This window comes from Leopardus geoffroyi, chromosome C1 (genome assembly GCF_018350155.1).
Source record: "Leopardus geoffroyi isolate Oge1 chromosome C1, O.geoffroyi_Oge1_pat1.0, whole genome shotgun sequence".
NCBI classification, from domain to species: Eukaryota; Metazoa; Chordata; class Mammalia; order Carnivora; family Felidae; genus Leopardus; species Leopardus geoffroyi.
The window spans coordinates 95940817-95963317 of record NC_059328.1 but is presented as its reverse complement, the minus strand read 5'-3'; the positions used below and the strand labels follow the sequence as shown (position 1 = coordinate 95963317).

At 43.8% G+C, this 22501-nt stretch overlaps 1 long non-coding RNA gene across 3 annotated transcripts in view; it reads left to right on the top strand.

The window, feature by feature from the left end:
- The window catches only part of LOC123598454, a 110929-nt gene that overhangs the window by 13206 nt on the left and 75222 nt on the right, over nt 1-22501 (top strand). Inside the window, exon 1 of one of the 3 annotated variants that reach the window (XR_006712612.1) lies at nt 9835-10885. The exons of the other annotated variants lie outside the window; for them this stretch is intronic. This is a non-coding gene — a long non-coding RNA (uncharacterized LOC123598454). Of the gene's footprint in view, nt 1-9834; nt 10886-22501 lie in introns of those variants that run through there. 3 annotated transcript variants of the gene reach the window in all.

Genomic DNA, 22501 nt, shown 5'->3' with positions numbered 1-22501 from the left:
TGGTTCATGGTTGTCTTAAAAGTCTGTATCATATTGTCTGCACACAGTAGACATGATTAATATTTGTTAAATGAAAGAACAAGCGATTTCCTAAAGCTTTGTCACAGCTAGACTACCAAAGTGATTAAGAGCAAGAACACTGAAGACAGCCTCAGTTCAAATCCTGGCTTAGACACTGACCATCTGTGTGGCCCTAGACAGGCTACTTCACCGCTCTATGTCCTGATTTCATTACAGTGTTTTAAAACTGTTTCTCGCCTCATAGGATTGTTTTGGGGTTAAATAAGTTAATGTTCATATGCCTGGCATAAAGCAGGTGAGTACGTGCCATTTAAACAGAATAACTTATTCTACTTGATGACCAAACATGGATAGTTTTTTTTTATTTTATTTTTTTTTTATTTTTTATTTTTCAACGTTTATTTATTTTTTTGGGACAGAGAGAGACAGAGCATGAACGGGGGAGGGGCAGAGAGAGAGGGAGACACAGAATCGGAAACAGGCTCCAGGCTCTGAGCCATCAGCCCAGAGCCTGACGCGGGGCTCGAACTCACCGACCGCGAGATCGTGACCTGGCTGAAGTCGGACGCTTAACCGGCTGCGCCACCCAGGCGCCCCCAAACATGGATAGTTTTGAAAGTGAAAGGGATGCTATTAATAATTACGTCAAGACAACACGTGTAAACCAGGCCTGTCCTGGGCAAACAGGGACATGTGATCACCTTACAGGTAAGGGCTCATTAGGTAAATAAAGAATGTTTTCATCTTTGTTGGTTTTGTTACTTCTGTTCCTTTTCTTCTAGTGATTAGCAGTAAATGTTTCCAACCACAAAAGCCTGCGCGCTTATCTTTAGGAACAACAGAGAAAAAGGAAGAACAGGGGAGGCAGTGTCATAAGGGATGGAGTTGATAGGGCAGCACCCAAGAAACAGAAATGAAGTTGAATTCTTGGGGTGTGGGTGTGGGAAAAGAGGGGAGCCTTCCCATATCCCCCTGAAGCTGTGGGTCTGACGGATGGAAGGTGCATGCAGTTTCCTTGTGGATGGTGTGATTTCAAGGGGCCCAGCCTTCCCTGGAGCCTCGTCCGTGGGGAGTATCTGTGAGCACGGCCTGTGCCGGTCCTCCAAGATATGCGCTTGCTGTCTGCTCACGGAGTTTGCTGTTTTCTCTCAAACTGTTTCAGAAACATGTGGTTCCATTTGCTTCCCCGACAGGGAGTGTTTTTTCATTACCTTAAAGTAGTTGTTTTTATGAACTGGGATAAACACCTGGTGGGCAGGAGTTTTAGCTCATGGTCATTCCAATTCGAATTCCATTATTTCTCCTGCTTACCTGGGGAGGGGAAAAATATACTTTCTAAACACAGTTTTCCTCTTTCTGGTTTCCCAAACAGATGCACCATCAGATAACAGCATGTCTGCAGCTGGCTGCATCTGCCCAGAATACCAATGGCAGGTGGCTCTGGTGGTGACCATGGCACTCCAGGGGTGGGGGAGGGAGAAAGCATCTTTCTTTATCTCGAAATACTGAAGCCTGTCAGTCTGAGAAGGTGCCATTCAGAGCCGTGTACCAACTTATCCTCACTCTCTCTCCTTCTGGGGTGGGAGCAAAAGTGGCAGTGGGGAGGAGGAAGGGGTAAGAGAAGGAACTAACATTTAGTGGTACTTCCTATGTGCCAGGCAGTGGCATCCTTCCATTTGATTTCATACTCAGAACAACCTTACGCTATAGAGACTGGTTTTTCTGTTTCATAGATAAGGAAAACAGGCTTCAAAGAATAAAAACAATATGCTGGAGATAGGTATGTCAATGGTAGGCAGGAATTTGAATCTGCTTCTATCTGATTCCAAACCCTGCGCCTTTTATATTATGTCTCTGAGACCCTGAGAGGGGTGAGGATTGACTCAGTTTCACACAGCCAACCCGGGAGCAGGCTGTGTCTTTCCAGCCTCCCAAAGGGAGGGAGAGGCACGGCTGGACAAAACGTGTTGGTCAAGTGCTTAATTAATATAGGAGAGGGAAGGAGAATTGAAGTTTTTGGCTGTAAGTGATTCCATCTTTTGTTCATTCAACAAATATATATACAGTCCTCACTAAGTGTTAGGCACAATGTATCAACTTATGTGAAGAGTACAGCGGAAAAGGCAGACTTGAGGTTATGTGCAGTAATTGGTCTCAGATTTGGACATGTTGAGTTGAAGATATAGGTTTGTTTCTTTAAACTTTATGTATTCATGCATTTATTTAAGTATTTATTTGTTTATTTATACTGTGGGGAGGGGCAGAGAGAGAGCTGGAGAGAGAGAATCCCAACCGGGCTCCAGGCCCAGTGCGGATCCTGATGCAGGGATCAGTTCCACAATTGCGAGATAATGACCTGAGCCGAAACCGGGAGTCCGACGCTTAACTGACTGAGCCACACTGGCACCCCAAGATATAGGTTTTTCATGAGGCCTTTGGATATACCTATCTGGAGCTCTGGAGGAAAGTGCAGGAAATATGTATTTGAGATTGATCCTCAAATAGATGGTGGTTATGCCATGAGCAATGAGTGAAATAGTGTTCTATGATAGAGAAGAGCATTGAGAATGGAACATCAGGTAATCTCTATGTTTCAAAGGGAAAACAAAATGAAGAGTCTATAAAGAAAGTTAGGAAGGACTGTCCAAACATGTAGGCAGAGGATCAGGAAAGAGAGATGAATTTAGTTAGATTTGTTGCCCTCATTTCCTATTAAAAAATTTTTTTTAAATGTTTTGTTTATTTTTGAGAGACAGAGACAGAGACAGAGTGTGAGCAGGGGAGGTCCAGAGAGAGAGGGAGACACAGAATCTGAAGCAGGCTCCAGGCTCTGAGCTGTCAGCGCAGAGCCTGATGTGGGACTCGAACTCACGAAATGTGAGATCTTGACCTGAGCTGCAGTCTGACTGATTAACCAACTGAGCCACCAAGGCACCCCTCCCCAACTTCCTATTTAAAAATCAACTACTGTGGTATAATTTACATGTAATGAGCACACCCTTGAGTATACAGTTGCCAGACAGATGCCACCATCAGATGCTACCACCTCAGCAGTCAGCAGACGGTTCTGGTGCAGTTTTGACAAATGTATTCACACATGGAACCTCCAATCCAGTCAAGATATAGAACGTTTCCATCGTATTTAAAGTTCCCTCATGCCCTTCTCCACTTATCCCATGCAATCCCTGCTCCAGGCCATCACTGGTCTGGTTTCTATGCCCACAGATTAGTTTTGCTTACTTGAGAATTTCCTATCAGTGGAATCACACAGTATATACCTTTTTGTATCTTGCTTCATCAGTGTCATTGCATGGCTCAGTAGCTTATTCCTTTTTATTTCTGGGTAAAATTTCACTAAATGGATATATCACGAGTTGTTTATTCACTGACCTTTTGGTGGACACTTGGGTTATTTCTAGTTTGGGACTATTATGAATGAAGCTGCTATGAACCTTTGTGTACAAGTCTTTTTGTGTATAAGGTTTTTCCTTTTGTTCTTTTTTCTTTCGGTAAATATCTAGGAGTGGAATTGCTGGGACAAATATTAAGTGTATATTTAAAAGACATTGCCTAACTTCTTTTCAGAGTGGTTATACCATTTTACACTTCCATCAGTAATGTATGTGATTTCCAGACAGTCCATTTTCTCACCTAACTTGATAACATTGCTATTTTAAAGTTTCAGTCATTCTAGTAAGTATGTGGTAGTACCTAATTCTGTTTTTAATTTGCACATCTCTTATCTGTTGTATCAGTCTGATGATAGAATATCTTGTTGTGTGCTTCTTGCTGTTCTTTGCAACTGCAATATCACATTATATTGATTATTGTAATAATCTTGTACTTGTAATAAATCTTCAAGTCAAGCTATATAAGTTTTTTTTCCCCCCCAAACTGTTTTGGCTATTCTAGGTCCTTTGAACTTCCACATAAATTTTCAAATCAGCTTGTCAATTTCTATAAAATAAAACCTGCTTGGATTTTTACTAGAGTTATGCTGGGCAGAATTACTTTGGGAAGAGTTGACATCTTAAGAATATTGTATCTTCCCATTCATTTCTTAAGGTATTTGAAAGTTTCTGTCACCAATGTTTTCTAGTTTTTCTATGTATATGTTTTGCATATATTTTGTTATATTTATTCCTAAGTGCTTTGTGTTTTGATGCACTTTTATTATGTGCCTTGGTTTTTCATATTTCTTGCTTGGGGTTTCTTCTGTGGACTTACACTTTTCATAAAATTTGGAAAAGTTTTGGTCATTATTTCTTCAAATATTTCTTTTTTTTTTTTTAATTTTTTTTTCAACGTTTATTCATTTTTGGGACAGAGAGAGACAGAGCATGAACGGGGGAGGGGCAGAGAGAGAGGGAGACACAGAAGCGGAAACAGGCTCCAGGCTCTGAGCCATCAGCCCAGAGCCTGACGCGGGGCTCGAACTCACGGACCGCGAGATCGTGACCTGGCTGAAGTCGGACGCTTAACCGACTGCGCCACCCAGGCGCCCCTTCAAATATTTCTTATGACTTCTCCTTTTTCTTTTCTTCTTTAGGGTCCACTTGCATGTATAACAAGTTATTTGACATTGTCTCATAGCTCTCTGATGCCCTCGTTATTTTTTCCAGATGCTCAATCTTTCCTTTACCTTCTTGAATATATGGAAAATAGTTTTAATAACTTACAATGTCTTTGTCTACTAATTCTATCACCTATGTCCTTTCTAGGTCAGTTTTCATTGATTTTTTTTCTTAATTATGGATTTTATTTTTCTGCTTATTTGCATGTCTTTTAATTTGTGTGTGTGTGTGTGTGTGTGTGTGTGTGTATGTGTGTGGTTGTTGTTGTTTGCTTTTTGTCTTGTGAGTTTTTATTGGATTCTAGACATTATGTATTTTTACTTTGTTGGGTGCTGGGTATTTTTGTATTCCCATAAATATACTTGAGTATTATTCTGGGACATAGTTAAGTTACTTGAATACTGGTCCTTTTGAGGTTTGCTTTGTTAGGGATGGCCAGAACTCCTTATTGTCTAAGGCTAATTGCCCACTACTGAATATCCTTCTGAATACTCTATCTGGTAACCTATAAATTATGAGGTTTTCAACTTTGGCTGGTAGGCAAACACTGAGGATTTTTTCCTTTACTCCTTTCAGGTGTTTTTTTTCCTTCAACTTTAAATATTTTTCTGACTTGAATGTGCTGATCAGCAATCAAGCCAAAGACTCGAGGGAGACCCTTTGCAGATTGCTGGATCTCTCTCTCTCTCTCTTTCTCTCTCTGTGCAGCTCTCTAATCTCTGATGCTCTTCTATGTGAACTCTAGCTGACTTGGCCTCCTTGGACTCCCCGAATGATCTCCTAAACTAAGGGAGACTTGTTGGCTCTGGCTGGGTTTTATCATAGGGGCTCATCTTGCTTGTTTCCTCTTTTTCAGGGATCACTGTGTGTAATGCCTGACGTCTAATGTCAGAAAGCTGTTGTTTCATATATTTTGTCTGGTGTTTTAGTTGTTTCAGGTGGGAGAGTACATTCTGTCCTGTTACCCCGTCTTGATCAGAATTGAAGTCCTGATGCAATTTCAAATGGCATTACAGTTTAGATTTTTTTCAATAATTTATTCATAGTCTATGAAAAACAGTTGATTTTTGATATTTGACTTTGTATCCTGTGACCTTGCTCAATTCACTTATTAGTTTTCACATGGTGGGGGTAGATTCCTGAGGAATTTCTATATACACAATCATGTCATCTGTAAATACGGCATGTTTTCTTTCTTCCTTCAGAAACTGCATGTGTTCTCTCTCTTTCCCTAGCAAACCCCTCCCCCTGCCTTATTGTTGTATGAGAAACTCTATTGCAATGTTAAGTTGAGGTGAAAAAAAGCGAACCTCGCATTGTTCTTGATCTTGAGAGGGGAAAGAATTCAGTCTTTCATCATTAAGTAGGATGCTAGGTGTAGGCTTTTTGTAGATGTCTTTTTTGGGGCTAAAAAAGTTTCTTCTGTTCCTAGTTTGCTGAGAGCCTCACAAGGAATGGATGTTGAATTTTACCAAATGTTTTTTTCTGCATCAGTTGAGATGATAATATAATTCTTTCTCCTTTACTCTCTTAATGTGGTAAATTACAGTGATCAATGATCATTAAATCAGTCTTGGAGTTCTGAGATAAACTCCACTTGATCATGATGTATTATCCCCTTAAAAATGCTTTTTATATGTTTATGTATTCTATGTACTAATATTTTGTTGAAGATTTTGCATCAACATTCATGAGAGGCATTGGGCCAATTTTATTTTCTTGCAATGTGTTTGTCAGGCTTTGATATCAGAGTAATACTGGCTTCATAAAATAAGTTGGTAATAATTCTTTCCCATTTTACTTTCTATAAGAATTTGAGTATGATTGGTATCATTTCTCCCCCTCAGTGATAAGCAGAATTCATCAGTGAAGCTGTTTGGCCTGGGGTTTTCCTTATAGAAAGTTTTTAAATTAAAAATTCAATTGATTAAAAAAAATGTTTGGGGGGGCGCCTGGGTGGCTCAGTCGGTTGAGCGTCCTGCTTCGGCTCGGGTCATGATCTCACAGTTTGTGAGTTCGAGCCTCGCGTAGTGCTCTGTGCTGACAGCTCAGAGCCTGGAGCCTGTTTCGGATTCTGCGTCTCCCTCTCTCTCTGCTCCTCCCCTGCTCGTGCTCTGTCTCTCTCTCTCTCTCAAGAATAAATAAAACATTAAAAAAAATTTTTTTTTCATGTTTATTTTTGAGAGAGAGAGACAGAGCACGAGCGCGGGAGGGGCAGAGAGAGAGGAAGACGCAGAATCCGAAGCAGGCTCTAGGGTTCGAGCTGTCAGCACAGAGCCTCATGTGGAGCTGGAACTCATGAACCACGAGATCATGACCTCAGCTGAAGTCGAACTCTTAACCGACTGAGCTACCCAGGTGCCCCCCAAATTCTGTTGGTTTAATAGATAAAAGGGCTATTCATATTTTCTATTTCTCTTGTGACAGCTTTGGTAATTTGTCTTTCAAGGAATTTGTACACTTCCTATCTTTTTTTTGGCCAGCTTTCTTGAAGTGTAATTGACAGACAAAACTGTGAGATATTTAAATTGTATCCTTTAAAGATGAGTAGAATTTGTAGTGGTTCCCTCTATCATTCCTGACATTGGCAATTTGTATTTTTCTCTTTTTCCTTGCCTTTATGTATGTGCAGATTAGTTAGCTTTCGCTGCATTGCCAAATCCTACAGTCTCTGTATCAGGCAATGTATATTTTATAGAGCTCTCTCTTTCTTTTTGGAAGGTAATCCCCTGGAATAGTTAGTAATTCTTTATATTACAATTTCCCTGTTCAAATTGGGGTGTGGTTTCTGTCTCCTGAGTGAATCCTGACTGATACACCAATAAAATATTGGAATAGAAATGTCAGCGATGGAGAGGACATGGAAGAGAATTCAGACCCAGGTGGATAGGCTGACTCTGAACAGGGAGAGCGACATCCTTTGAGCCTGGAGACCATAGGAAGGATACATGGTGAGTATCTGACTATATTTATGAGGGAAGGGAGGATGAGAAGCTGAGGGAGTTCCTGGCTTTGATTTTCTCCATGAAGTAGGAGGAAAGCTATCTGCTGAAGGCTTGGGGAGAATGAGGCAGATTTGTAATAGCCCTCGATGAACCTCGCAAAAGACCAATTTGTGTTGGAGTATACAATTTTCTCTACCAGAACTCAGAAATCCAGCCTTATAAGCAAGGCAGGCAGTTTTAGAACTGACTCAGTGTCAGGGTTTTCCAGGACTTGTGAGTAGAAGAAAAAGGGAGCAAGGGTATTAAAGAAGCTGATGAGAAATCATCCAAGTTATTGACCAGAGGTCTAGCGTGGGTTTTGAAAGATTGAGCCCCGGGGTTGAGTGGAGGAGAGAAGATAAACTGTGAGGCCATAAAAGGGTTAAAGTGCTGGCACTCAGTGAGGTCAAGGAATGAAGTAGGAGGAATAGAATAGAGTTGGAAAGGTCATGGTCCAAGTGGGACGTTGAAGTGTAATTTGGGGGGAGGTGGAGCCATGCTAGTAATGGTCCAATTGTGGCCTTGAAAAGTTATTTGAAGTGATCAGGACAAGGTTGGGGGAGGCTAGGGTGTCAGATGAGTTGGCCTCAGCAATTTGTCTCAGGATGGTGGTGGGAGTTAATACAGTGGTGACTGGGGAGAGTCCTCAGCATGGTGTGGGCCAGGGTCAATGATAGCAGCAAGAGGTGAAGGCAATGAGCCATGCAGCTTGAGCAGGACTTTAAATGAGAGTAGAAGAGTAATAGCATGGAACTGGCAAGGGATGGTGGGAGACTGCTGACTCCAAGTGCACCCTTCTTGGCTGGAAAATGGAACTCGTGGAAGCAAGAGCCACTTTCAGGCAAGAGGGCTGCAAGGGAACTAATGTCCTTGGGGTAAGGCCAGGTTTTAGTTACTGTGAGAAGGAGGATATATGGAAAGTTCTTGGAGAGTGTTGTGGATGTAGAATTTGTGTATAGTGGAATGAGGGTTACTAAGAGCGCAGGGGAAAATATTCAAAAGGAAAACAGCAACATGAAGGTGGAAAGGGCAAAGGTGATGAGCAGTTTGTAGGACTCAAAGTACAGCAACTGAATTTTCATCCATGTATCACAGCACTTGGTAGGTACAGAGTAGGTGCTCAATTAATGTATTTGAGGAATTGTGTAAATCCGTGAATAAATAAAGTCTCTTTTGCAGCTGCTCACTTTGGTTCTCCATTTGTTTACTGGGAATGCTGCTGCTTTTATCCCCCTAGCTCTGAAATTTATAGCCGTGTCCTCTCCAAAGCCCCAATTCTTTCCATCTGGCAGAGTGGGTGTCTTGTTATTCTATCCCATTTCACCCTAGGAGGGCGGGGAAAGTCAGAGCTGAATCTTCCTCTGGTTACTACTTGGGAGAAACTGAAGGTCAGAGAGAGCAACGAGTTCACCCACTATCAAGGATTAAGATTTACAGTAAGACAGGGAAAGAAATAGCAGGGCTTCCCCCTGTTCTGGCCCAAAGCAGCCCCAGAAGGGTGCGTGGGGGGCTCTCAGGGAGCAGCTGTCCAACGTGGCCTGTGGCCGGTCAGGCTCTGCACAAGGCAGTCTCCAGCAGGTGGGGGTGTGGAGTTGCGGAACGCTGGCAGCTTTGGGTGGAATGAGAAGGCAGAGACGCCTTGCGGCTGCAAGATGGGAGCGGCTCTTCAGAGGAATGAAGTCTTTGGGGTATGCGCGGCCAAGCTTGGGAGATGGACTTCTGCTAACCCCTTATTTTCTAGCCGTCACTCCACAGCCATGTTGCTTCGTTAGAGGAGCAGGAAGCAACAGGAGATGGATGCCCCCTGCCTCTTTTTCCTCTTTGGCCTCAAGGTCTGAGTCCTGAGGTCTTGACGGTGGGGAATGTAGCCTAATGGAGAGTGCACAGGGTTTGTGGCTTTTAAGTCCCGGCGCCCCCACACTCTGGCCACGCACACAGGCTACTTCCAGACCTCTGCGAGTGAGTGATAAAGGCGCCTGTCCCACCTTCTCACGCTTTATAGGTGAAAGCCTTGGCAGACTGAAGACTGTAAAAATATAAGAATTTATTGTTAATGATTAATGGGGTAGTTAATGGCAAAAATATGTTCCTTGATCTATTCTAGAGGAGGAAAGAGGACCTTTAGGGAAGAAGACTTTCTTATTTGCAGAACTGACCCTTTTGACTGTATGTTTTCACCTCTGTGAGGTCATAGAGTGGAGGGGTAAGAATGCCAACTTGTGGTGGAACATGGGAGGGAGGTATAAGCACTTGGGAAACAGAGAGCACAACAATAAACTACCATCTCTTAAGTATCTGCTATACTCCAGGCCCATTACACGTGTTGTTTAACATCATCACCACAGCAGGCTGACCGGGTAGATGTACTTATCTTTCTAACTAGAAATGGAACCTTAGAATCTGAGAGGTTAAGTACTAACAGAGAGTTCCCCAGATAAAAAGTAGCGATGGCAGGATTTGAACCCATGCCCTAATAGCCCAGGCCTTTCCTGCTGTAATGTGTGGCCTTATACTTGACTAAATCTCCAAAAAACTTTTCTAGGGACCTGTCCTAAGCTGGTTACTTAAGAATCACTCAGGAAACTTGTAAAAATGCATATTTTTAAGCGCTCCCCCAGGGAGAATGTCATCACAGATTTAGGTTTTTCCTTTCTCTTTCTTTCTTTGCATTTCATATCCTCCTCCATTACTTCAGCTGTTTAAGGGACTACAGTAATCAATACTTTTGTCTTTCAAACATCTTATACCTTATACTTTTTCTTGAAAACACTGGCAAATGCACATTCATTTTGTCAAGCCAGGGACCCCTGAGGTTCCCCAACAGACTGTTATACAATCAGCAACTCCCACTTGTTCCAACAATATACTTTTATCCACTTATTCTGCTGGGGCGCAAGAGTCATCTTTAGGACACAGTTCACCGCTGGGAGAGGCCTCCCCTTGGGCAGGACTTGGCCCTGGGAGGGAAACAGAAGCAGAAAGCAGTGGATTCCTGGAGTTTTATTCATCTAATCATTCACTAAGTAATAACTGAGTACTATGTGGCAGGCGGGGCGAGATGTTGGGGATGGAGTAATCATAAAACAAAGTCTCTGTTCTCATGGGGTTTTGCAGAGGTGGGCACAGAAAGCCTGGCATCTGAGCTGAGACCTGACAGATGACAGAGTGAACCGTGAATTGCTGGGGAAAAGCATACCAGGCAGAGGGAACAGCGAGTGCACAAACTCCCTTGGGGGAGTTTGAGGTAGTGCAAGAAGGCTAGTATCCAGCAAGAAGCCTGGAGGGGAGTGTGCAAGAAGGAGCAAGGTAAGAGATGTAACACAGGTTAAGTAACACAGGTTGGAACACGTGGGGCCTTGTAAGCCATTGTGAGAATCTGGAGTTTTCTTCCAAGTAAGATGAGAAGGAATTGGAGAGTTTTGTGCAGGGGAGTGACATGATTCAGTTGGGGTTTTCACAGGGTCACTCTGGGTGTGGTGTTGAGAATTCACTCTAGGAGAGGGGCGCCTGTGTGGCTCAGCTGGTTAAGCGTCTGACTCCTGGTTTTGGCTCAGGTCACGATCTTACAGTTCATGAAATGGAGCTGGGTGTTGGGCTCTGTGCTGACAGTGTGGAGCCTGATTGGGATTCTCTCTCTCCCACTCTCTCTGCTCCTCCCCTGCTCATGCTCTCTCTCTCTTTCTCTCTCCCTCTCAAAAATAAATAAACATTAAAAAAGAGAGAGAGAGAGAGAGAGAGAATTAACTCTAGGGGGGCAAGGGTGCTAGCTGAATCCCAAAGCAACTTTGCATATCTCTTGAACATTTTGTCTGATTCTAGTCCTCATCTCTACCACGTTGGCCAGAGGGGGAGCACAGGCCCTCTCTGATCCTCTGCCATCATCCTCCCTGCCCCTCCTGCCCCTCTTAGTGGTATACCGTAATCTCCAATGGTTGCAAACGGATAGTGGTGGCAGACACGGTAATGGTGGGGATATTGGCCACATTAGTGGTGTCAAAATGCCCCCACTGTACCAGAAATAAAGAGATCTCAACTGTGGGAACAAAATGGCAGAGCCACACCTCATTTACTCACTGACTCACTCACTTATTCTTTTAACTTCTGTTGAGCACATACCTTGTGCCAAGGACTGCACGAGCCACTGGAGAATGAGGCAGTTTTGAAAAGGTCCCTAATATGTAAACACTGCCTTAGAGGAAACTCTCAAACTAATTACTAACATTTATCAAGCACTTTGGATGGGTCAGACACTGATTTAAGTGCTTTTTATGTATTACCATATTTAATCATTTAAATTAACTCTATTAGACAGGTACTATTTTACTTGTCATTTTAAAGATGAGGAAGTTGAGGCACACGGAGGTCAGGTAAGCTGGTCAAGGTCACCCAGCTATAAAGTAAACTGAGATCTGGGCCCAGAAAATCTAGCTGTACTACTGTGCTTCTTAGACAAAAGGAGAGATGGCTAAATGTACAATTATAATGCGATGTGATGAGTATTCACTAGAACTACTGGGAGCTTTTGACATTATTGAGGGGCAAGGCCCAAAGCTTTTTCAAATTTCCAATCCTGTTAATGCCACTGTAGTATATAACTTCTCCCCATAAAATGCTGTAAAGTACAACTAAGATTTTTAAGTGATGCTTCCAGATTCTTAATAAAAGATTAAAGTAATTTATAAAGCTATTTTCTGGCTAAGAACCATCCCTTTCTTGGACTGCTTCACTCACTCATCATTTCCATCACAAGCTGATAGCTTTTCTTTGGGCAGCCCATTCTTCACAAAGGGAAAAAATAGTTTTTATAACAAGGAGAGGCCAACCAAACTGGGCTGGGCTCGGAAGGCCTGGAGGTGGGTGGTGGCTGGGCTTACTCATTGTCTCAGCTATTCCTCTTCTGTGGGGACCTCATAGCTGGCTGGAATCGAGTTTGTGCCTTGGGAAAATGACAAATCACGTTAAGTCGTGGACTTCTGGGATCCTTTGGGAACCGTTAACCACAAATCTTACATCTTAGAATGCTGAGGGGGTATATTACTAGAGTCTCAGGTGATGGGAGAGCACAGACTGGGCCACAGACTAACTCTGCTTGGAAAAGACAAGGAGAGCTTCAAGGGGTAGATGAAGTTGAGCAGGGCTTGAAAGATGCATTGACATTCATCAGGCAGTAAGGTGAAGGTGTTGTAATAAAGGAAGAGTTTGTTTCAAGGATCTGAGGGAGGGCTCAGCCATCTAGGCCTTCTAGAATCATTCCATCCAAAAACACTAAATGTCTTGTGGGGTGGAATCAAAGTGGGACTTTTTCTACCTCGTATGATATTGTAATAAAAAGTTATATCTTCCCTCTTGAGTGTTCTCTCTCTCTCTCTCTCAAGCTTTATTGAGGTACAATTGGCATACAATAAACAGCACATAATTAAGTTCACAAATTTTATGAGTTTTAAACATATTTATGAAGCTGTTGCCACAGTCAAGATAGCGAACATACCTGTCACCCCCAGAAGTTCCCTGTGATCCTTTGTACTCCCTCCTTCCCACCCTTTCTTGCCTCTTCACTCTTTAACTCTTGAGACCACTGATCTGTTCCCTGCCACTATAGATTGGTTTGCATTTTCTAAAATTTTATATAATGGAATCATACAAAATGTACTCTTTTTTTTTACACATAATTCTTTTACTTTCTTTCACCTAGCATAATTATTTTGAGATTCATCCATATTGTTGTACGTATAGTAGTTCATTCCTTTTTACTGTTGAGTAATATTCCATTGTATGGATGTACCACCATTTGTTTCTCCATGCTGCTAATAATGGGCGTGTGGGTTGTTTCAGTTTGGGGCTATTACAAGTAAAGTTGCTATAAGCATTCTTATACAAGAATGGACTTGTGCTGTCTTTTCATTTGGGTAAGTACCTTGGAATATGGCAGGAAATAGGTTTACTTAAAAAAAAAAAACCTGCCAGTCTTTCTAAATGGTTGAACCATGGAAGGTTCAGTTGTTCCACATCCTCGCCAACACTTGTATGGCCATCTTTGAATTTTAGACATTCTAATAGACTTTTAGTGGTACCTCACTGTGGTTTTAAATGTGCATTTCTTTGATGACTAATTATGTTGAGCATCTTCTCATGTAGTATTTATTTTCCAACTGTTTTCTTTGTTGAAGTGTCAGCTCGAATCATTAACCCATTTAAAAAACTGGTTGTTTTACATTGTTGAGTTTCTAGATCTGTTGTGTATTCCGGACACAAACCTTTTATCAGATATATGTTTTACAAAGAGTTTCTCCAAGTATATGGCTTGTTATTTTATTCTCTTAGCAGTGTCTTTCATAGAGCAAAATGTTAATTTTGATGAAATTCAATTTATCAACTTGTTTTCTTGTATGGACTGTGCGTTTAGTGCCACGTCTGAGAAATATTTGCTTAACCCAAGTTCAGGAAAGTCTTCTATGTTTTCTCTTAGAACTTTTAGTTTTTTTTTTTATTGAGATATAGCTCGCCTACTCTTTAAAAGTGCACATTTCAGTGGTTTTTAGAATATTCACAAAGTTATGCAACTGTCACCACTATCTAATTCCAGAACATTTACATCACCCCCTCAAAAAACCTTGTACCCATGAAGCAGTCATTCCCCATTTCTCCCTCTTCCCAGACCCTGGCAACTGCTAATCTACTTTCTATATCTATGGATTTGTCTATTCTGGACATTTCCTATACACCGAATCACACAATATGTGGCCCTCTGTGTTAGACTTCTTCATTTACCATAATGCTTTCAAGGTTCTCCAGGTGGTAGCATATATAAGTACTTTAATCCATTTTATGGCTGAATAATATCCTGTTGTATAGATATACTGTATTTAGTTTATGTATTCATGAATTGATGGATGTTTGGATTCTTTCCACTTATTTGCTCTTATGAATAATGCTCGTATGAACATTTGTGTATGAGGTTTTGTATGGACATATGTTTTAGGTTCTTTTGGATATATAACCAAGGGGTGGAATTTCTGGGTCATATGGTAACTCTGTGTTTAAACTTCCTGAGGAACTGCTGGAATGTTTTCCAAGGCAGCTGCACTATTTTGCACTCGTATCATCAATGCATGAGAGTTCCAATTTCTCCACATCCTCTCCAATACTTGTTATTGTTCACGTTCCTTTTTTTTTTTTAAAGTTTATTTATTTGTTTTGAGAGAGAGAGAGAGCACTCATGTGAGCGGGGGAGGGGCAGAGAAGGAGAGGGAGAGAATCCCAAGCAGGCTCTGTGCTATCAGTGCAGAGACTGATATGGGGCTCGATCCTAGGAACCATGAGACCATGACCTGAGCTGAAACCAAGAGCCATATGCTTAACCAACTGAGTGCCCCTCATGTTCTTCCTCTTTTTTTTTTTTTAGATATAGTCATCCTGATGGGATATGACATCCTAGTATGCCATTTTGGTTTTGATTTGTATTTTCCTAATGAGTAATGATGTTGAACATGTTTTCATGTATATATTGAGTATATTTTTTTCTTTGGAGAAATGTCTATTCAGATTCTTTTCCCATTTTTAATTGGGTTATTGTTTTTTTATTGTTGAGTTGTAACAGTTCTTTAAATATTCTGGATACTAGTCTCTTATTGGATTGTCTTTTCGCCTAGTGGGGAAGGTTCGAGTATTCCCTACTAAGTATGATATTAGTAGTAGATTTGTAGCTATTCTTTTCTTTTTAAAAGATTAAAAAAATTTTTTTAAGTAATCTTTATACCAAACATGGGGCTCGAGCTCACAACCCTGAGATCAAGAGTCACATGCTCCACTGACTGAGCCAGCCAGGCACCCTGTTTTTTTAAAAAAATATTCTTTATCAAGTTGAGAAAATTCCCCTCTCATCCTAGCTTACTAAGAGTTTTCATTATGAGTTGGTGTTGGATTTGTCAAATGCTTTTTCTGTATGTATTGATATGAGGTGATTTGTATGAACCTATGGTGTGATCTGTATGAACCTATGATGTAATGGATTACCTTAATTGATTTTTAAATGTTGAACCATGCTTGTATACCTGAGATAAATCCCACTTGGTCGTGGTGTATATATTTTTTTACACATTGTTGGATTCGATTTGCTAATATTTTGCTGGCGATATGGTTCAAAGTTTTTAGTTTTGATGAAGAACAATTGATATATATTTTCTTTATTTTGCTTGTATGCATTTCTTTTTTTTTTTACATTTTTTTTACATTTATTTATTTTTGAGAGATGGAGAGAGACAGAGCACAAGTAGGGTAGGGGCAGAGAGAGAAGGAGACAGAGAATCCAAAGCAGGATCCAGCCTCTGAGCTGTCAGCACAGAGCCCGACGTGGGGCTCAAACTCACAAACCGTGAGATCATGACCTGAGCTGAAGTCGGATGCCTAACCGACTGAGCCACCCAGGCGCCCCTGTATGCATCTCCTTTTAAGTTAAACACACAAATCATAAAGTATTCTCATTAAGGACAACATATTCTAAAACCCTAAATCTCAATTTCATGTTATGGCCATTTAAAGGGTGGAATTGACATGGGGGAAGGGGAGACAGTGAGGGTGACTGCTTACTTGGACTTTAGACTTCAAAGTATGGTTGAATGATAGCCACTGACCTTGAGCATTGAACACCTTAGTCCAGGACACCGGGCTGTTCAGGAACTCCTCTAAATCATGAGACTTTAGTAGCTTTCCTCCAGAAGGGATGGAGACATAGCTGCCAATAGGAAGTTACTGTCTGGGCAGGGGTGTTGCCTTAGGGGTGACTAAGAGTAAGGATAAAGGGTCAGGATGAGCAAGAGCCTGAGTCAGATTGAGCATCCCAGCTGGGTTCTCTGGGAACCAGACGCTGAGTGAAATTAGGAGTACAGAAGGGAATTAACATCTGTGAAAGGAAAAGGCAGGATGCAGGATTGGCTGGAAGGAGGTCTCAGCCCATCATGAGGACCTGCTAAAACCTCTGCCAGTCCCAGGGGGGCGCTCTGGGGCAGCACTGCTCGTTAGAGCAGCTCCGCGTTGGTAGAAAAAGGCTGGACCCGTGTACTACCATCTTGCTCAGCCGTTGGCTGGGACCATCCCTGAAAAGAGTAACTGTGACTCAAAAGCTGAGGGGTCCCTGAAGGAACTAATTGCTGGAGGCAACGAGAACCAACACTTTGGTGGCAGGGTAACGAGTCCTTTATTGAAAGGGCGATGTAAGCAGTAAATATCCATGTATGCCATACAGACAGATCTGAGGTTCAAATCCCAGCAATGTGTGACCAGAGGCAACTACTCTGACTCAAGTTTCCTCACCTGCAAGATGGAGAAAGGGCCTTCCCTACGGGGTTGTGGGAGGATTAAGTGATGTGATGGTGAACGTAGTGCCTAATATAGTACAGGCACTGAATGAGGTTTCTCCCTTTCCCCTGGGTGGAAACTAGTCAAGGGAACATCTTGTTCCACGAGCCAGTTCCCACCCTGCTCTTTATAAACTTTGTTTTTTTCTCACTTTCCACTAGGGGGTCAAGCCCCTATGGCAGTTTCCTGACCCTCTGGGTGTGCTGCCTCTGTGTCCCAGGGTCCAACTTGTTCCTCTCCAGCCTTTCTCAGCCTGGAAACTCAAAGACCTCCATGGTTGTTTGGCCCTCCCATGCGGGGACCACTGGATGATGTTGGTACGAGGCGGGGTAATGCTTCCTGGAATGCACCAGAAGCGAGCACATTGCACCAGCTGCCTGTGAGTGCGTTTCACTGAGGATTCCTGTAAGCGGAAACCATCGTGTTCCTCTTTCTAAGTGCCTCGTTAAAAGCCTGAGGACAGATCCCTCCTCCATCACTTAATGTCTCCACCTGGGAGGTGAGGCAGTGCCTGAATGAGAAGGAGAAAGGTTTGGTCTGTCCAGTTCACTATCCTTCTTTGGGGTGCTCTGACTATTGGGATGCAGGCTTCCATGGTCCAGTTACGTTCTGTATGCCTGTAACTGGGCCCAATTTACTGGGGAGTCTCAACTCTTTGGTGTATAAACAGAGCAGTTTTATTTCTTCCAGTAACTGCCCCCGGCTACACTGTGCCAGATCTCTCTTTCCTGCTGGGGAGCAGCTCCCTTAACGACGTCTTGGTCTGGTTCCATAACTTTCCAGCCACTTTCGGTTACTACAACAGCCTCGTTCCGGTAATTAAGACTCAATCTTTTACATTTTTAAAACTTACATTACAAACTTGATGCAAAGCTCTTCTCCTCCCCTCCCCTCCAGCATTAGCTAGTGCTGGGCTCTGGCCATTTGGGGCAGCGGAGGGGAACTGTGGACTGGCTTGAAGGCACCCCTTTCACCTCCTCTTGGAGGCCTTAGCATCTCAGTTTGAGGCTGAGAGGATGGATGGGAGGAAGAGACTTCTTTGTATGACTTATGGGGATGGGGGAGGGGTCTCATGTCCTTTACCTCTTCCTGGTTCTTTCTGGTTTTGTTATGCTGGAGAGTTCGCCTGGTCCCCTCCATCACTGAGGATGACATTTCCCCCCTGACACCACAGTCTCCCAGCTGTACCTCCCTTTGGCCTCACCAGAGCTACAGTCTTCCAGTGACTCCATTCTCTGGTTTATGCATCCAACTGTGAATTCAGCAGCAACCTGGGCAAATCTTTGGCTCCTGCCCTTGAGCTGATTTCTGTGCATCTCCACATGGAGCCACAGGGCCTGCTGGAGTGATTGTGGCCTTCAAGGGTCACACAGACCTGGGATGGGAGAGCTACCCCCCATCTTCCCGGTCATGCTGCACCGAGTCTCTTCAAGCCCTGCTGGGTGGGGTACTGCCGTGGGCCTCTTGCTTTCAGAATCTCCAGGCCTGCAAAGGGTCCAAGTCTTTGCATTCGAGTATAATTCTAGATCTCAGGTAGAGATGCCAAACAGTCTGCTTTTCATTCCCACTGTGGGGGTGTGGAACAAACAGGCCGGTCAGCTGTAGTCCTAGGCTTTCGAGACAATGATCTGTGCCTGTGAGGCATCATGGGGTTCGTACATCCTCTTTTCCTTTGCATCAGGGTGGAAAAGCACCCCATTTCTTCTCCATGGTCGGGGGAGAGGACAGGCCTGCCTTACCATCTCCCCTCCTATCAGTCCTTTTCATGCCCCGACTGGAGGTGGGCTAGGCTCTGGTTGATTCCAAGGTTTCCTGCCTCCATATGCTCTGTGTGGAGGTGGCTGCGTCCATCTACTGGTGACTTGGTGGTAGCTCTTGGGGGGGGTGACCGGCTCCTCTCCTGATCTTTAGGCCTTGGCTTCAAGTCTATAATGGGAAAACACGCAAGGATTTGCTCAGCAGTATACCAGAATACCTTGTCTCTTGTCCTTTACACCATGTTGAAGTTGTTCTTCCTCCTGGAAGGATTCCTTGATTACATCCCATTAGACTGAAATTCTCCTTTACTGCGCCCTACCCACCCCCCCCCCCACCCCCGGCTCAGCTCTCAGGCTCTTCGTGTGTGGTTAGTTCACACACATGAGAGCAAGTGAGGTTTAATTCATGTCTTGACCAGTTTTTATGTGTTACAAGGGTAGTTGGTGTTTATTCAACTCTTGCCACATGCCATCTACTGTCCTAAGCACGTCATCTCATCCGGTCCTCATCTTATCCGGTCCTCATGCCACAATCCAGGGAGCTAGGTGCTATTATTATGCCCATTTTACAGATGAGAACACTCAGCAGGGATAACAGTGTTAAGTAGCTTCTCTAACATTTATAGCCACAGATAATATAAACAAGCAGTCTAAATCCCAAGCTCAGATCCTCTAGCAGTATTCCGTTCTGCCTACTTGGTTTGATCCTGTGGTCCGTCTGCCCCCTCCGACTTCCTCACCCCCAGAGCCCTAAGTGAGTACTTGCAGATCAGTGTGAAGTACTTCCCATAATGATTTTGTTTGGACTAATTTTTTCCCAGGGAGACCTGAGGTCTGGGCCGCATATCCAGGATAGTCTACCTGAGCACTTCTTTCCGTCTGGAAAATGAAAATCTCTATTGTTTGTGTGGTGCATTTACTTCCATTGTCTCCTGGGTGCTTGTAACTGCTCTGAGTAGAAAGGTGTTATCATCGTTCTCTTTTTTTTTAAAGTTTATTTTTATTTACTTTGAGAGAGAAAGAGAGAGAGAGAGAGCTTGCGCGTGCAAGTGGGGAAGGGGCAGAGAGAGAGGGAGAGAGAGAATCCCAAGCAGGTTCTGTGCTGTTAGAGCAGAGCCCGATGTGGGGCTCGAACTCACGAACTGTGAGATCATAACCTGAACTGAAATCGAGAGTTGACCACTTAACCGACTGAGCCACCCAGGCGCCCCTCACCATTCTCTTTTTATGGGTGAGGAAACTGAGGCACAGAGGCGAGATGCTTGTGTGAGGTTATGCAGCTTGTATGCACGGGGCCTGGGACCTGGAACCAAATCTTCTGTGTCCATTCTATCATGCCACAGGCTCATCCCCAGTGTCCTTCGCCTGGGACCCTCAAGCTCCTGTCCCTTTGCTCCCGTCTCTTCTAGCCTCCTTGCACTGGCCTCACCCACATCCTCCTGCCTCTCCCAGGGCCTGGAAGTGCCTCTTGGTGTAGGGAAACTGGGTGGGCCTTGAAGCCTTCTGACCGCGACCCCCAAGCCCCTTGAGGGGCTGCTCACTGCCTTTATCGGCCCTAGTCACCGTGGACGTTATTTATTGTCAGATAAGTGTATTTCCAAATACAACAGAAAACGAACAAATAACCGCAGTGACAGAGCTGTAAAACACCCTACCGGCTCGCTCACTTGAAGAAAAGCCTGCACAACTAATTAACCCGGGCAGGCCTCCGTGGTGTTTGGAAACAAGCTTGGAATTAATAGTGCCCTTCTCAGCTGCTGGAGCCAGCCGCTAAATCTTCATTGGGCAGTAGCAAGAGAGAGACACAGAGAGTTATAGAGACAGAGAGAGGCCAAGATGGAAGTGTAGACAGAGAAACAGGGCAAGATAAACACAGTTATCCATTTGCCTCCAGACCCACATATATCATCTTAGCTAGACTTTGGATTCTAGAAAGACAGACAGATAGACAGACTGCATTTCTTCTTAAAGTGAGAGGTAAGAAGAGAAAATAGAGGCTTTGTCTAGCTCAGAGCACATCTTATTTCTGTACCACTAAAGTCAGAGAATCAGAGGCTTCTGGGCTGGAAGGGGCTTATGAGAGGTCGTCTGATTCAGTGGCTCTAAGATTATTTTTAGCAGCAAAACGCTTTCTTGAAATGAAGTCACCTGCAGAAGTAGCAGAGCACCCCAATGGGGTTTGTGGCCTCTAGCAGCCCCTGCCCTCCTGCCCACATGGCCGGCAGCATCCCCAGGACCCTCAGGGCTCTGGAGAGCATAGCTGGAAAACTAAAGCCACCTTGGCCTCGGTGTAGTAGGGCTCTGGAGTGTCCCTTGTCACTGGATTCAGGCTTAGCCTAATTTGGGAGTCACCAGAAGGGACAGTGTGGTAGGGAGGATCCACCTGGCAAAGGAGGTGGGCTACCCAAGCAGACCTCTACTCTCTCATTCTCGAACCTGTTGGGTCCTTGAACTCCGATGTCTACTTTCCCTAGAGACCTTTGTTGGCAGGAGTTGGGGAACTGGCTTGTTGAACTTCAGTGATGGGAGTCTCAGTGGGTGAACTTCATGAATCATTACCTGATGCTGACTTTGTCTCAGGGAGGCTCTGTATAGGTCCACATCAAGTTCAGGAGGGGGAACCAAGAGTATGAGAAGGATGCCTCCCTTCTCTGGAAGAATATGGATGACTGCCAGAAGGGGACTTCCTAAGAGGCCATCCAGGTATGCCTTGTCGAGATGACTGGTGATCCACAGGGGAAATTGTACTTTGTACGTTTTTTCCCCCCTCATCGAGAAAGGAGAGGTAGTGGCCTGAGGCTGCCATCCATCTGAGTGTCTCTGTGAGGATTTGTCTGTTCTTCTCTGGGGAGGTTGCCACTTGCTTCTGGAGGCCCTGTTCTCCACATTAAGAGGGGAAAACCCCCGAGGCCAGGTGGAAAGGCCGCCCTTGGAGTCAGTAGTGGGTGGGGGAAAGGATGTAGACAGTGAGACCAGGCACTGTGTTTGGAGCTTTCCCATTTCCGATGAACCCTGAGCGCCCTTGGCTCAGGCCTAGACAACAAGGGGGCACAGTAAGGAGGAGAAAACACAAATCAGGAAGTAATGCTTTTTTTGAAGGAGAAATTATAAATTGCAATTTAATCACATAATTACTTTGACACTCTCAAGCAAGCTAATTTCTTCCCTTGCCTCATTTCATCCACTCGGTGAGATGAATCTTAATGAATAATGTCCTATGAATATTTAATTTTTGATCAATTTGAATTTTCTCTGGCATACCTGCTGGAGACATAAATCAGCTCCTATTTTACCCAGCAGAGTGAATTTGATAGCGGTCTGGGTGGATATCTGTCCATGGCCACAGAAGTGGCTTGCCTGAAAGTCTGGTTTGCCACCATCTCAGTATCATGATTTGGACATCCCTGATGCCTTCCCTAAGCTGGGTCCTCTATGCTGGCCCCACCAGCAGATGCCTGAAGCCAGTGATTCTCCAAGCAGACAAAGTGGATCCACAGATGACTTCCTACAGGTGCTCCCTCTCATATCCTTATTTTCCCAGAGACTTAAAGAGCCTCCCTCCTGATACTGACTTTATCCTTCCTGGCCTCTGGGGACAAATGTTACCATTCAAGACACAGGTATCTGGAGAGGCAACATTAAGAGAAGTATCATTCTCAGCTGTTAGGGAAGGCATCTTTCATGAGACAATACTTGATATTTGTACAGCACTTTATGGTTCGCAAAGTGACTTCACGTACATCTTTTCATGTCTTAACACACCCCCGTGTTTTACCTCTCTTTCCTAGCTGTGAGGTGAGGGAATGGGGCT